Source organism: Mytilus galloprovincialis, chromosome 8, assembly GCF_965363235.1.
Source record: "Mytilus galloprovincialis chromosome 8, xbMytGall1.hap1.1, whole genome shotgun sequence".
Lineage (NCBI taxonomy): Eukaryota > Metazoa > Mollusca > Bivalvia > Mytilida > Mytilidae > Mytilus > Mytilus galloprovincialis.
The window spans coordinates 85,152,982-85,166,481 of NC_134845.1; the positions used below are offsets into that span (position 1 = coordinate 85,152,982).

The following is a 13,500-nucleotide window of genomic DNA, read 5'->3' on the forward strand; positions in this document are numbered from 1 at the left end:
TTGCATTTCTTACCACTTGTGTTACTTGTGTTACTTGTGTTTGAATTAAAATCATAATTACCCCCTTTTTTTCCTCTCTCCCCTCCCCCTGGTTTACAGACCATCCCACAGTGTGTGTTCTTTTAAAGACATAAATATAAATTTTACAAATAACATTGAAAATAATATGAATTTAATCAATTTTAACCGTATGGTTCCGTAGTTGAGGGGATGCATCTGAGGATAGTAATCAAGCGTTCCGGGTTCGAATCCCGCAAGGATGAATGTGCGGTTTAAAAAAAACCAATACCAATATTAAATAACTTGACTTGACTTTAATTTATTTCAAATTGAAAATGCTTTTTTCCTTGGAAAAAAGTTAATTGTCTGTCTTTTGTTTATAGTCATTTACAGAATAATAGAGACATACATGTTAAGATAATCTATTACAAATCGATAACTATGGGATTATGAAGTGGCAAGACTTTTGTTTTTCTGTCTTTTAAATGATTATAGGGATTAGAGTGTGGATGCACTTCAGTTGCACAGTTTAGCTACGTTTTTTTACCCAGAAAGCTCGAAAATAGCCTTTTTGACCCAAATCACCCAAATAGCATGTTTGGCTATAAAAATCGCTGTTTCTCACATAAATAGACCATGCAGGGTTCTTTTTTTAGAGATGTTATTTCTAACATTGTATTTGGATGCTCTATTGATACTATTTCACAATTTTACAATTTTCTGAGTTTTTTGTTGTTGTCACGTGACATTGGACTGATTATCACGTGATCAAAGATTATATATTTTTTACAAACCTGTCATTTATATTACTGAAAAACTATTTTCTATAAAAAGTCTTAGTTGATAAGCCTACTAACAGTAATAAGAAAGTTATGATTGATTGAAATTTGATCGTTCCTCAGCGGCAAAAATAGTGCAATTTTTGCCGAATGGTAAAGAGTTAATGTAGGTGTCAGAAAGTTGATTCCTATGTAGAATATTTGCTTTTAAAAATGAATAGCACTCTTTATATAATTATAATGTTCTATTTGTTTTGTGAATTGTTGTCTGTATTTGACCTCGTGTATAAGTTGATAAATTATTATGTTATCCTTTTTTTACCTGCGACCATTCAGTTTGGAGAATTCAAGTATCTAGATAGCTGTGGATTCATTTATTTTTGTGGGTTCCAATTTTCGTGGAAAGAGATAAACCTGCATATTCGTGGATATTAAATTCGTGGTTTTTGACAAAGTTAACATGCATTTTTTTAAGAAAATTTGCATTGCGTTGAACATTTAAATTCGTGTTGTCCCTGTACCCACGAAATCCACGAAAATTGGTATCCGACGAATATTACTGAATCAACAGTATAGGAAAATGAGGTGTGAATACCAAAAAGACCACTCTCCATTCAGGTTACAACCTAAGAATAACCCCTTATAGATCAAAATACCGTCTTCAATACGGAGCCTAAGCTCACATTGAACAGCAAGCTATAAAATCAATTGAGTATCTGTTTTTGTTATAGATCAAAATTGTGAGCCTGGTTACACTAAGTGTAGGGATGGTGTTCACTGTTTCATGTCTCAATGGCTCTGTGATCGTGCAGGATCATATGATTGTCCGGACCACAGTGATGAAGACCCAGAGTTCTGTGAACGTAAGTAAATTATAGTTACAAGTTACACTTCCATTGGAATTTGTTTTTAGCCATTGCGTTGTCAGTTTATTTTCTATCTCTGAGTTTGACTTTCCCTCTGGTATCTTTTGTCTCTCTCTTAGAACTTCCATTCAAACTTTCAATAGAATATATATCAAACGAACGCATTGATATTGATATTGAAGTTATTTGGTATTTTAATATTCTAGAAAAGAACAAAAAAGTATGCTGTAGAGCTACAAGCTTTCATTATGATGATTTCACTATCAGAAGTACATGCTCAAAACAGTATAAGGATTTCAAAAAAGGATCTATGGTCGCCGTTTGGAATCATGATTGAATTTGGTGGTCGTGCGACCTCGTGCAATTCTATATATAATAATCTTATGTTTGTCTGTAAAGCCGATAAACGATAGCTTACGTATATATTCAAATTCAAAATATACACTCAAGACAAACATATGAATGTAAATGTTTACCCTTGAGGAATTCACATGAAATACTGCTTTCCGAGTCAGCAGACATAATTTAGGAGTAGTAAGAGTATAGATTGATCGGGTAGAAATCATAATTATATGTCTTAGTATTTCATTGTAAACAAAGCAAAGTACAGCTATTTGTAAGATCCAGGCAGGGGGTGATTCATGTATGTCTCAGAACTGCTTTATTCCTTTATATGATAGGCAGCTAAGAATGAAATAAAGTTTGCAAGCTATTTTTTATTTTAATTTTCTTGAACGGTTGGTCTGGAAACATGCAGCCATTTTTTTCAGGAATTTATGATGAAATTAGACATGAAAATTGGAAAATGTATACTTTTTGGTTGCAGCAATTTTATGATAATGACAATTTCAAAATTTTTTTTTTTTTAAAAAATCAACATATCATTTAGCATTTTTTGAAGTTTATATTTTGATGTGGAATATTTTTTTTATTAAGGCTAAAATGGTATTTAAAAAAGTGCAAAAATCTGTATTTTGACATTTTCTGAAAATTGCTTAAATATCATATTTTAAATCAAGAAAAAATTTACATTGGGCAGACAAGTTAATTATCAACTATAATTGCATCTTAAGTTCATATATTGAATTGTTAAAAACAGAAAAAAAAGTCTAGGTATTTTTGTATTTTTTTTTTTGTTACCATAGCAACCGAAAAGGTTAAAATTAATAAAAATGACAAAAACAATACTTGTTCATTATCAAGATTTTTGCTATTTTTTTAATATTAATGTAATTTAACAGTCAATATCATTTTTTTGAAAATGATAAAAAATATAATAGCTTTAATTTGAATGGCTGAAGGACAATAGCAACATAAAGAAAAGCCCTAGCAACCGATCTGAAATTGCTGAATTAATTCAGAATCAGCATCAAATACATGGTTTTTCTAGGTATTGGATGCATATAAGGGCGTTTTTCAATAAACGCGTGACTTTGACACCTAAAAAAGGAAGGAAAATCAACTTGTCTAAAATTTTAATTCAAGAATTATTTTGAATACCTCTATTATGGACCTGTTTGTAAACTAAAAGTGCAAATTTAGATACTCTTCAAAATGATGTTATATTCATAATGTGTGTACTGAAACCATTTGTCCACTACGAACTGCTTCTAAAAACATATCTTATTGCAATTTTAAATGTCTCCTATAGACATTCCAGATTGTTTACTTTATATACTAGAAAGATCTCATTTTTTTTCTAAATTGGAGAACCATTTGTTATCGATAAAGATCAGACAGTACTTCACGTATGAAGGTTCAACTTATGTTACGTAGTGGACGTTTTGATGCGTTTCGTAGTTGACAAAACCGTTTCGTAGCGGACAAAAAGTTTCGTAGTTAACATCAACCCTATTCTATGTTAATAAAAGCATACTAAAAATTACATGAAACTAATCCTTGTTATTTGTTTTGCACGAATATAATTGAAAAAAAGAGTAAAAAAGACTACATGGTAGTGGTAGTGTCCACTACGAAACGTTTTTCTCCCACACTTGTTTCGTAGGTGACCGTTTCGTAAGGGACACATTGACATGTTTTATTTCTTCCCACAATCCCTGTATTACAGTAGTATCAAGACTGATTTTATTCACCAAAGCATGTATTAAGCTGTACACTGATATTTTTTTCATAATTTTAAAACCAGACACAGGAGTAGATTTGACCCGTTTCGTAGTGGACATTGACAAAAATACGGTATCACTCTGGTCCATTTCATGTGTTCATTTTTCTTACCAACAATTTAACTGCCGTTATAAAAGCATCACTTCTTTTGTAAGACCCTTATGTTTATATCTCTTGCAAACAAAATAACATTGATTTTATTAAACTGTTTATTAGCAAATTTTAATGACTTCGTTTCGTAGTGGACATTTTTTTTTGTCAGGGACACACCATTTGAAATTAAAAATCCCATGTTCAAAGCTGTTCATTAAAATATGTTGGCTCTAAACATACTTTTGAATTATTAAAGAACTTATATTAAGTAATAATAACACTTATTTCTACATTTTTAACGATATTTTAGAGTATAGATGTTGAAGAGGCGGTCTAGAGACATCCCATTTTGGTTGTTTTGGACCGTTCAGGAATCAATACCTTATAAATCTCTCTAAAATTGCTTAAAAATGTTAAATCTAATTCAAGGTACTGACTGCACAAAAAATTACTTGTAACGATCAAACACATTTTTTTTAAAGTGACTGGGACAAGAAATCACGTTTTTATCAAAAAAACGCCCATAAATAGTGGAGTTTGAATTCTATACTCAACCGTTAAATAGCTAACACTAGATCTGCTTTTGGTTACCATGGGATACAAACCATTATGTACCTTATAATATCTGTTTTGCAGCAGTTTAAATGGACTTCTTTCGACCATATTCAAGAAGCAATTATATTTCTCTATATTTACAACTCATATCCCTTGATTTCATGAAAGGATCATTTGGTTATTGTAATAACAATGTATGGCATAGGAATTTGAGATGGAGAGACAAGGTTATTTAATAATGAAAGACTGCTGAATTTGGTGGTTCCTAAAAAATTTGTATTCCTGGATTTTTCTCGATATCTCAAAATTCAAATTGCATTTTGGTCTAGAAACGTAAAAGTAAATGCATGTGATATGCTCACCGTGTACAAAAACTACAATTCAGGCTACGGTATCGATGTTCAGATCTCGGAAGCGACTAGGGAGAGAAAGATCAATGTTACAAATTAAAAAGAGGGGATCATACGAACTCTAAAAGGAGTTAGACATGTTACGTCGACAGAGTAACTGTTATCTGTGTTTAATGCATCGCAGCAATGCCAATTAACGCTCTTAAAAAATATCACCATTGGAAAAAGAAAACAATCGGTAAGATTACAGATCCCACGTATATTCTAACATCTTAAAAATCGAATACTTCGAAAACATTCGATAGTGAGATAAATCAGAAAGATATGATTTTAATGTTATATCTAGCATTGCCATAAAAGCGGAAGGTTTGTCATGCAACAAAACCCACCTTTTGTTTTTATTTAAATGCCCTGTTCCAAGTCAGGAAAATGGCCATTATTATATTATAGTTCGTTTATTTGTGTGTTACATTTAAATATTGTGTTAATGTTGTGACGTAGTGCTCCTCTTATATTTGATGTGTTTTCCTCAGTTTCAGTTTGTAATCGATTTATGAATTTCAAACAGCGGTATACTACTGTTGCCTTTATTTTTGTTGATCATTGATCAAGGAATTCTAGATAAAGACCGTAAAACCAATGTACTGTCGATTTCAGTTGTTCTTCCTCAAAATCCAGTTTTTTATGTCAGGTGCATACAAATGTAAATTAAGTCCGTATACTCCAAACATGTATAAGCGTAACGTATTAATTAAGGTAGATAAACTATATAGAAAGCTGAAATATTCACGATTGTTATATATTCTACTACTCTTATGTACTAATAGTTTAATTTTGGATGTAACGCGTCTTCTGATTGGCTGACGTCGTTTTGCTTATCATATCATAGACACAATTTTGTCATATGACCATGACGTCATCAACGTTTTTTCATGATTTACGCCGGTTTAAAATAGAATTTAGAATTAAATTATAAGAAATAATTATGCGTGTTGTTCAGTGTGCACCACATTTGATAAGTTATTTCTTCATAGACAGAAAAATATTACAGTCATTCCTTAAATATATGCCTTTTTGTCTTGTTTTTTTTCTTTTTTTTTTAGCCATGACGTGTTTGTTTCTTTTTTCGATATGTGAATTATGTGTCTGTTTTACAACAGAAATATTCATTTCAATCGTCGACTTTACATAGCTTATTCGTTTGACAAGATTTCCTCCCAAACTGTCCTGATTTTAACATCTGTTGCTTTCTATATGTAAGTCCTCCTCACCATCCAAACAATTTAATCTAATATTTTCCTTAAAGTTGATACTATCATTATACCAGTGTATAAATCAGACATCTAAATATAAGACATCCATTTAGAGTGTGCAATTTGATACATACACAAAAAAAACCCAACAAAGTTCTATGAAAGAGCACACTCATTATTAAACTACTAAAGTTCTAATAATAAAATGTGTGTTTAATTATTCAAAAGTTAAACTACGAACTAGATGAAAGTTACTAGATGAAAGAGAACGGTGTTTTAAGTTATGACGACATTAGTTTACCGATATTCGAATATCATAAACCGATATGGAAAAGCACGGTTAGCCCGGACGTTATACTATTACCCTTCTAGAGCACCTGATATCACCCCTTGTTTTTGGTGGGGTTAGAGTTGCTTATTCTTAAGTGTTCTATGTTGTGTCATGTGTTCTATTATTTGTCTGTTTGTCTTCTTTAATTTTTGGCTAGGCGTTGTAAGTTTATTTTCGATATATGAGTTTGACCTCCCTCTGGTATCTTTCGTCCCTCTTTTACTAACATAAGGTTTGTAGTGTTTCTGATGGATTGCAGGTCTATGGATAAAACTCTTTTACTTGAAAGACACGAATGGAACTTTCTTTCATTTCTTTAAAATTGATCAAGTTTAACAAGTACTTGTTAAAAAAACTGAAACTGTTAGCTAAGTCATGATAGTTTGACCACAACTAGATGGTTTTGAGTGTTTTATTGTGGACCTTTCTTGATTTTAATTCAAATGGTGTTTTTCTATTTTCGTAAAAATATTTCATGCCGGTTATTCTCAGTGGCGGAACTGGGTTTTTGATAGAGGGTTAATCGCATAATGATGTATCTATCCTACAGAGAGGATCAATTCGTAATAAATTTTAAACGATTTAATGTTAAAATATCTTATAAAACGTGCAAAAAACCAGATTGTCGTACAGCAAAAGACAATGACAATCAAAACCAAGGAGTAAACAAAGACTCACAAAACCAAGGAGTAAACAAAGACTCACAAAACCAAAGGAAATTTACATCAACACTTATAAATAATAATTAAGAAACTCCACTAAAATCCCGGAGTTAAATCAGGTTCTCCGGAAGGGTAAGCATTTTCTGCACCGTATACGGCACCCGTCGTGTTATCTCTTTGTTCAGTTTGGTAATGATGGAAAGTTATTATGACTGAGGAGGAATATCAGACATGATTTCTGACACACTTTTGTCATAATGGCCAATCAGCTCATGATAACGTAAAAGTTCTTGAGTGATGACCTTAATTTGATTGATTCATAGCCCTGTCTTAGCAACTTTTGAGAAAGCAATATTCCTCGTTCAACAAAATCAACGTACTTTAAGCTAGCTCTTGAGTAACGTAAAATGACAAAGAAACGATAGAAAGGAGGTAACGGGTTGTTAAAAGTATTGAGAAATATATTTGTATCAATGTCTATGCATCCGAAATGCTTAGTAAATTCATCTTTATTCATAACGAACACTTAAAGACAAGTTATATTCGTTTTATTGTAACTTATATAGAATATCAATTTTCGAGTGAAAAATAATAAAATTGTATGTGACTGTCATACAAATGAGAGAGTTAGCGAGCTGTAAAACCATGATTTCTCCATCATTTTTTACATAAGAATTTTCCTCGCAGTTCGATATTTTTGTTGTTTTACTTTTTTATATTAATATTAGTAAAACTAATTACAGAACAAAGTTGTCCTGAATTTGATGGGTGGGATGGCTGGAATGGTTGGAAGAAATGTCGGGACGGAAAACAATGTTTCAACGCAAATGGCTTATGTGATGGGGACCCTGTGTATTGTAAGGATGAAAGTGACGAGGACCCAGATTTTTGTAAAAGTATGTATCATTTAATCTATCATGATTTACTTAATAAAGGATTTCTGCTCACAAGGAAGCTATTAAACCAGGAGTTCCAAAAAGTGAAGTTGAAATCATCGCTTTCTAAATTTTACGCCATCAATAGTTGGTTGACCGTTATGGAATAACCGTTTCACAGATGATATCGGATATGTTCTGTACTACCGAATTAGACTATTAACCGGATTTGTAATAACATAAGCAAATTGACGGGTGCCCCATGTTGAGCAGAATCACCTTACCCGTTTGAAGCACCTGAGATCCCCTAGATTTTGGTGGGGTTCGTGTTACTTAGTCTTTAGTTTTTTATGCTGTGTCTTCTGGACTATTATTTGTCTGTTTGTCTTTTTAGTTTTAGCAATGGCGCTGTCAGTTTATTTTCAATCGTTGAGTTTGACTGTCCTAATGGTATCTTTCGTCCCTCTTTTTTTAAATATAAATGCCATTAAGAATTCCACTTTCCTTTACTGCAAAGTGCATGAATATAAAAACAGATGTGAAATGATATCCAATGAAACAAATCTTCACAAGAGATCAAATGACACACACGTTAATATCTATAGGTCATCGTACGGCCTTCAACAATGAGAAATGACAATGTAAACCAATTTATTAATTTATTCAATATATTACTTTGATAACACACCAGCCATGCAGTGAAAGCTATATTAAAAGTCGTGATGGTAATGAATGCTTTCCTTAATATGTCTCTTATATTACTTTGATAACAGACCAGTCATGCGGTGAAGGCTATATTAAATGTCGTGATGGTAATGAATGCTTTCCTTAATCTGTCTCTTCTATTACTTTGATAACAGACCAGTCATGCAGTGAAGGCTATATCAAATGTCGTGATGGTGATACGTGCTTCACTTAATCTATCTCTTTTATTACTTTGATAACAGACCAGCCATGCGGTGAAGGCTGTATTAAATGTTGTGATGGTAATGGATGCTTTCCTCAATCTGTCTCTTCTATTACTTTGATAACAGACCAGTCATGCAGTGAAGGCTATATCAAATGTCGTGATGGTGATAAGTGCTTCATTTAATCTGTCTTTTTTATTTCTTTGATAACAGACCAGTCATGCTGTGAAGGCTATATTAAATGTCGTGATGGTAATGAATGCTTTCCTGAATCTGTCTCTTCTATTACTTTGATAACAGACCAGTCATGCAGTGAAGGCTATATCAAATGTCGTGATGGTGATAAGTGCTTCACTTAATCTGTCTTTTTTATTACTTTGATAACAGACCAGTCATGCTGTAAAGGGTATATTAAATGTCGTGATGGTAATGAATGCTTTCCTGAATCTTTCTCTTCTATTACTTTGATAACAGACCAGTCATGCAGTGAAGGCCATATCAAATGTCGTGATGGTGATAAGTGCTTCACTTAATCTATCTCTTTTATTACTTTGATAACAGACCAGCCATGCGGTGAAGGCTATATCAAATGTCGTGATGGTAATGAATGCTTTCCTTAATCTGTCTCTTTTATTACTTTGATAACAGACCAGTCATGCGGTGAAGGCTATATCAAATGTCGTGATGGTAATGAATGCTTTCCTTTGTGGGGATTATGCGATGGTGGAAGTAGAAGGGGTACCATGTTTAACTGTAACGATTGGAGTGATGAAGATCCGGCATTCTGTAGGGGTATGTGTTTTCTGTCTTTTTTATTTTCTTAATTATCTGATTAAAGTAACAAATAACGGAAACATTAGAATACCGCTGTTCAAATGTCATAAATCGATTAAGAAAAAATTAATCCGGGTTACAAACTGAAAACGTTGGAAACACATCAACTATAAGAGAAAACAACGGAAAACAGTTACACTGATTTGCAACAAAATTAAACGCCATTACAACATGTATAGCAACGAAATATTTGATAAGAACTGTCATGTTCTGACTTGGTACAGGATGTTTAGAAAAAAATGGTTCGTTGAACCCTATATACTGCAATGTAACATTTACCGCTGAAATGGCATTATATGACAGCAATTCAGTACAACTAACTGTTAGAATACTCAGGAAAGAGAAATACATGAACAATTAATTCATTAGTACATTTCGACAAGTTGACTACAGAATAAAAACAAACACAAAAAATTATTTTCGACAGTTGAAAAAAAAGACAGTAGAATAAAATTACGAGCTATGCGTCACACGGATGTATCAACGCCCCAAAAAGTGACGTCACATGTACCTTTCTTTTACAAAAAAAAATATAAATCGGAATTAAGTTTGTGAGTGTTGTTTGGTGTATGTTATAACAATTACGAGAAATCGATTGTTTCTTCTAAATCAAATCATGCAAACAGTTTAAAACAAATAAATCCTGTGCATATAGTAGCTTTATACTGAAATCATACAAATGAACTAGGTGATCAAATATCTTTAATTTTACATACGAATAGTAAATAAAAAATAGGATTAAAACGACAAACGATAAGATTGCATCATAACTAAATACATGAATGTTGGATGTAAACATACCGAGACACGTCTTTTTTTCAGCAGCCATTTTGATGAAATGTCTGAATAAAAGTTAATTTGTATACGACTCAGACGTTCCGACATTCTCGAAATCTAGGTTAAAGATAAAAATTAAACTCATCATAGATACCAGGATTAAAATTATATATATATGCCAGACGCGCGTTTCGTCTACAAAAGATTCATCAGTGACGCTCGAATCAAAAAATAAAAGCACATCCTTTTAAAGCGCTATTCGTCTTGTCGTGGCAATGAAAATATGACAACTTTTTTACTTTTTAAGTGATGCTAGCTGCCAGATTATTATTTTTTTAACACAAGAATTGTACAAATCTGTTATTTTCCTCGTTTTTGTATTCTTCAAGATTGGGAGGTACATACACAATGAAAGAACAAAGTATGGTAATGTAAATACAACTACCATTGACTACTACTGAATAAGAAAGATGCAATGGACGACAACAAAACTACAAACAAGCTTTCGATACACTTGGAATCAATTATTTGATTTATAATTTGATAATTATTTAGATATACATGAAAACATTTCGGAATACTTGTTATGTGAATTAGTTTTTTTTTCCTATATTGTGAACAAATGCTTTTGATTAATCCCGCGTGGTCTTTTTTGTACGGCATGCGACATTATCAATTAATTAAACTAGACTTGAAAGTTTCTTTGCCTAATAAGCAAGTACACATAATTGACATAAAACTAGAACTGTGGTGTTCAAACGAATCTGGATCTCAAGGAAATTTTCAATTGGCGAAAAGCCTCGATCGACACCTTCGACATGAGCTAGTTATGGTTCAGAACTTTACCATACGGATTTGCTGAGGAGTACCAAATATATATATGGTTTATATATAAAAAATAAAGTGAGGTGCAAGTTAAGTTTAGTTGCAGTTAGGGTCTTCCTAAATTTTGTTTGCTGTATTTATCTTTTTTAGTACACGAGTGTGCCAACGACTATGTGAAATGTCGAGACGGTATCCAGTGTATTAATCGCAAGCATCTGTGTGACGGAACCAAGTGGTATTCTAAAATTGATTGTGCTGATAACAGTGATGAGGATCCTGAGTTTTGTAAATGTAAATAAATTTCTATATTACTTCATAAATTAAAATTCGCTTTCCGAAAGTAAAAAAGAGTAAACTGCAGACATATGAAGAGTATTAAAATCTTTGTTTATATTAGGCATTGTTCAAAGTACCAATGAATAAATTTCATTAAAGAAATAACGCGTTGTATTTTAAATTACTATAAAAGCATATACATGTCTGATTATGAAATGATTCATGGAAGCCATACACTTGTTGTAAATTTACACATTGCCAGGGCCATCATATTCGTTAATTGTATCCCTCGCTAACTATGCTAACTCTCAGGATAAAATTCGAATATCACGGCCCAGGTCATGTGTTAATTTTCAACAATTGTATGCCTTCCATGAATTATTTCAATTTTTGTAGGAAAAATACGGTCATTTAAAAACTGAAGCGAAGGTGGGAATACCTATGTGCTGCTGTTCTTTTTTACTCCCTGTTAGACAAAGCTTAAACTTTCTAATAAATCTAGCTGTAGCTTGCAGGAATTACTTCGTAAATAACCGCTAGAAAAAAATCAACTTTATTCTTTTAATTCTTAAACCGAACATTTGTTATTTTTAATCTTAATGTTTTTCTCGTAATTTATGATCAAATCCTAAGATGGCATTTTGTATCTAAGGAGCAGCCATGTTGACTTGCTGAAATTTGTAAACATGCGAATAATGCATTAGAATAAATAATAAAACAACACCTACTTCAAAGAATCATTTTAATGTAATAGTATACGAATTTCAATGGTAACAGAAAAATCTCCAGCTTCAGCATTTTCATATGTATGACGTCATATTTTGAAATGACTTAAATGCAACAAAAGCAATCTTTAACTTTAGCTGAATTTTATTCTATTTTGATTGGTAGATTTCTAATTTTTTTCTTTTATGCATTCAAATAAGAATTAAAGTTTTTGTAGTCTAATTTCAATTTATCGGTAAAGCGTTGGTAAATAGTCTCGGACACATGTGGATTTACGTGGGAGGTATATTGTAACACCCATTATTATGTCTCTCTGAGTCTGCGCTAAGTATAGATAGATCGAGAATTTTGTCACGATGTTGTTTACAAAAGCGAAAGAAGCACGTCATATCAGATGTTTACATTTTAATAAAATTTTGATGAGGTTAATCAAAATATTAAAAATAATGATGCAACTTTAAGAAAAACTTAAATCAGCAACGTTGCACTTAGACTCAGTAGTTCAGGACAAATATTGTCATAGTTGAAATCAAGTAAATAAAAATTTTAAAAATGATAATGGATATAGGAATATGTGGTGTGAGTGCCAATGAGACAACTCTCCATCCAAATAACAATTTATTAAAGTAAACCATTATAGGTCAATGTACGGCCTTCCACACGGAGCATTGGTTCACACCAAACAACTAGCTATGAAGGGCCCCAAAATTACAAGTGTAAAACCATTCCAACGAAAACTTTAAATTAGCAACGTCGCACTTGGCCTCAGTAATTCAGGAAACTGTTGCTACAAATACAAACGTTTCATTACAGTACATGCATGTGCTTCGGGGCACTCTAAATGTAGGGATGGTATTCATTGTTTCCCCGATGTGTCCCTTTGTGATGGACGGAGGCACTTTTGTCCAGATGGTAGCGATAAAAATGAAGATTTCTGCAAAGGTATGAGTTTTGTACATTAGTCTTACAAGTTTGATTTTAAAGCACAACAATTGCCGAAAACAAAACATAAAAGATTGGAGAGACAAAACAGATGTTTAAAATAGCAAAAACAAACATCTTTCGGAAATATTAAAGAGACCACAGAAACCTATGTTCAACATGAAAATAAACGAAAAAACAAATAATAAAAGTCGTCGATACTTCACTGTTAATGGCCTTTGTATGTTTCTTATGACAAAAATACATTGCATTCTGTAAGAAAAGAAGGGAAGATAATCTTTAGCAATGCTCGATACCAGGTATTTAGAAGGGTAAAACATAATA

General features: G+C 32.3%; 1 long non-coding RNA gene across 1 annotated transcript; it reads left to right on the forward strand.

Moving 5' to 3' along the window:
* Nucleotides 1–9,474: 9,474 nt before the first annotated feature.
* Nucleotides 9,475–13,176, forward strand: LOC143043615 (uncharacterized). Its single transcript, XR_012968502.1, has 3 exons — nucleotides 9,475–9,588; nucleotides 11,383–11,523; nucleotides 13,048–13,176. It is a non-coding gene; the product is annotated as an uncharacterized LOC143043615 (long non-coding RNA).
* Nucleotides 13,177–13,500: the final 324 nt, after the last annotated feature.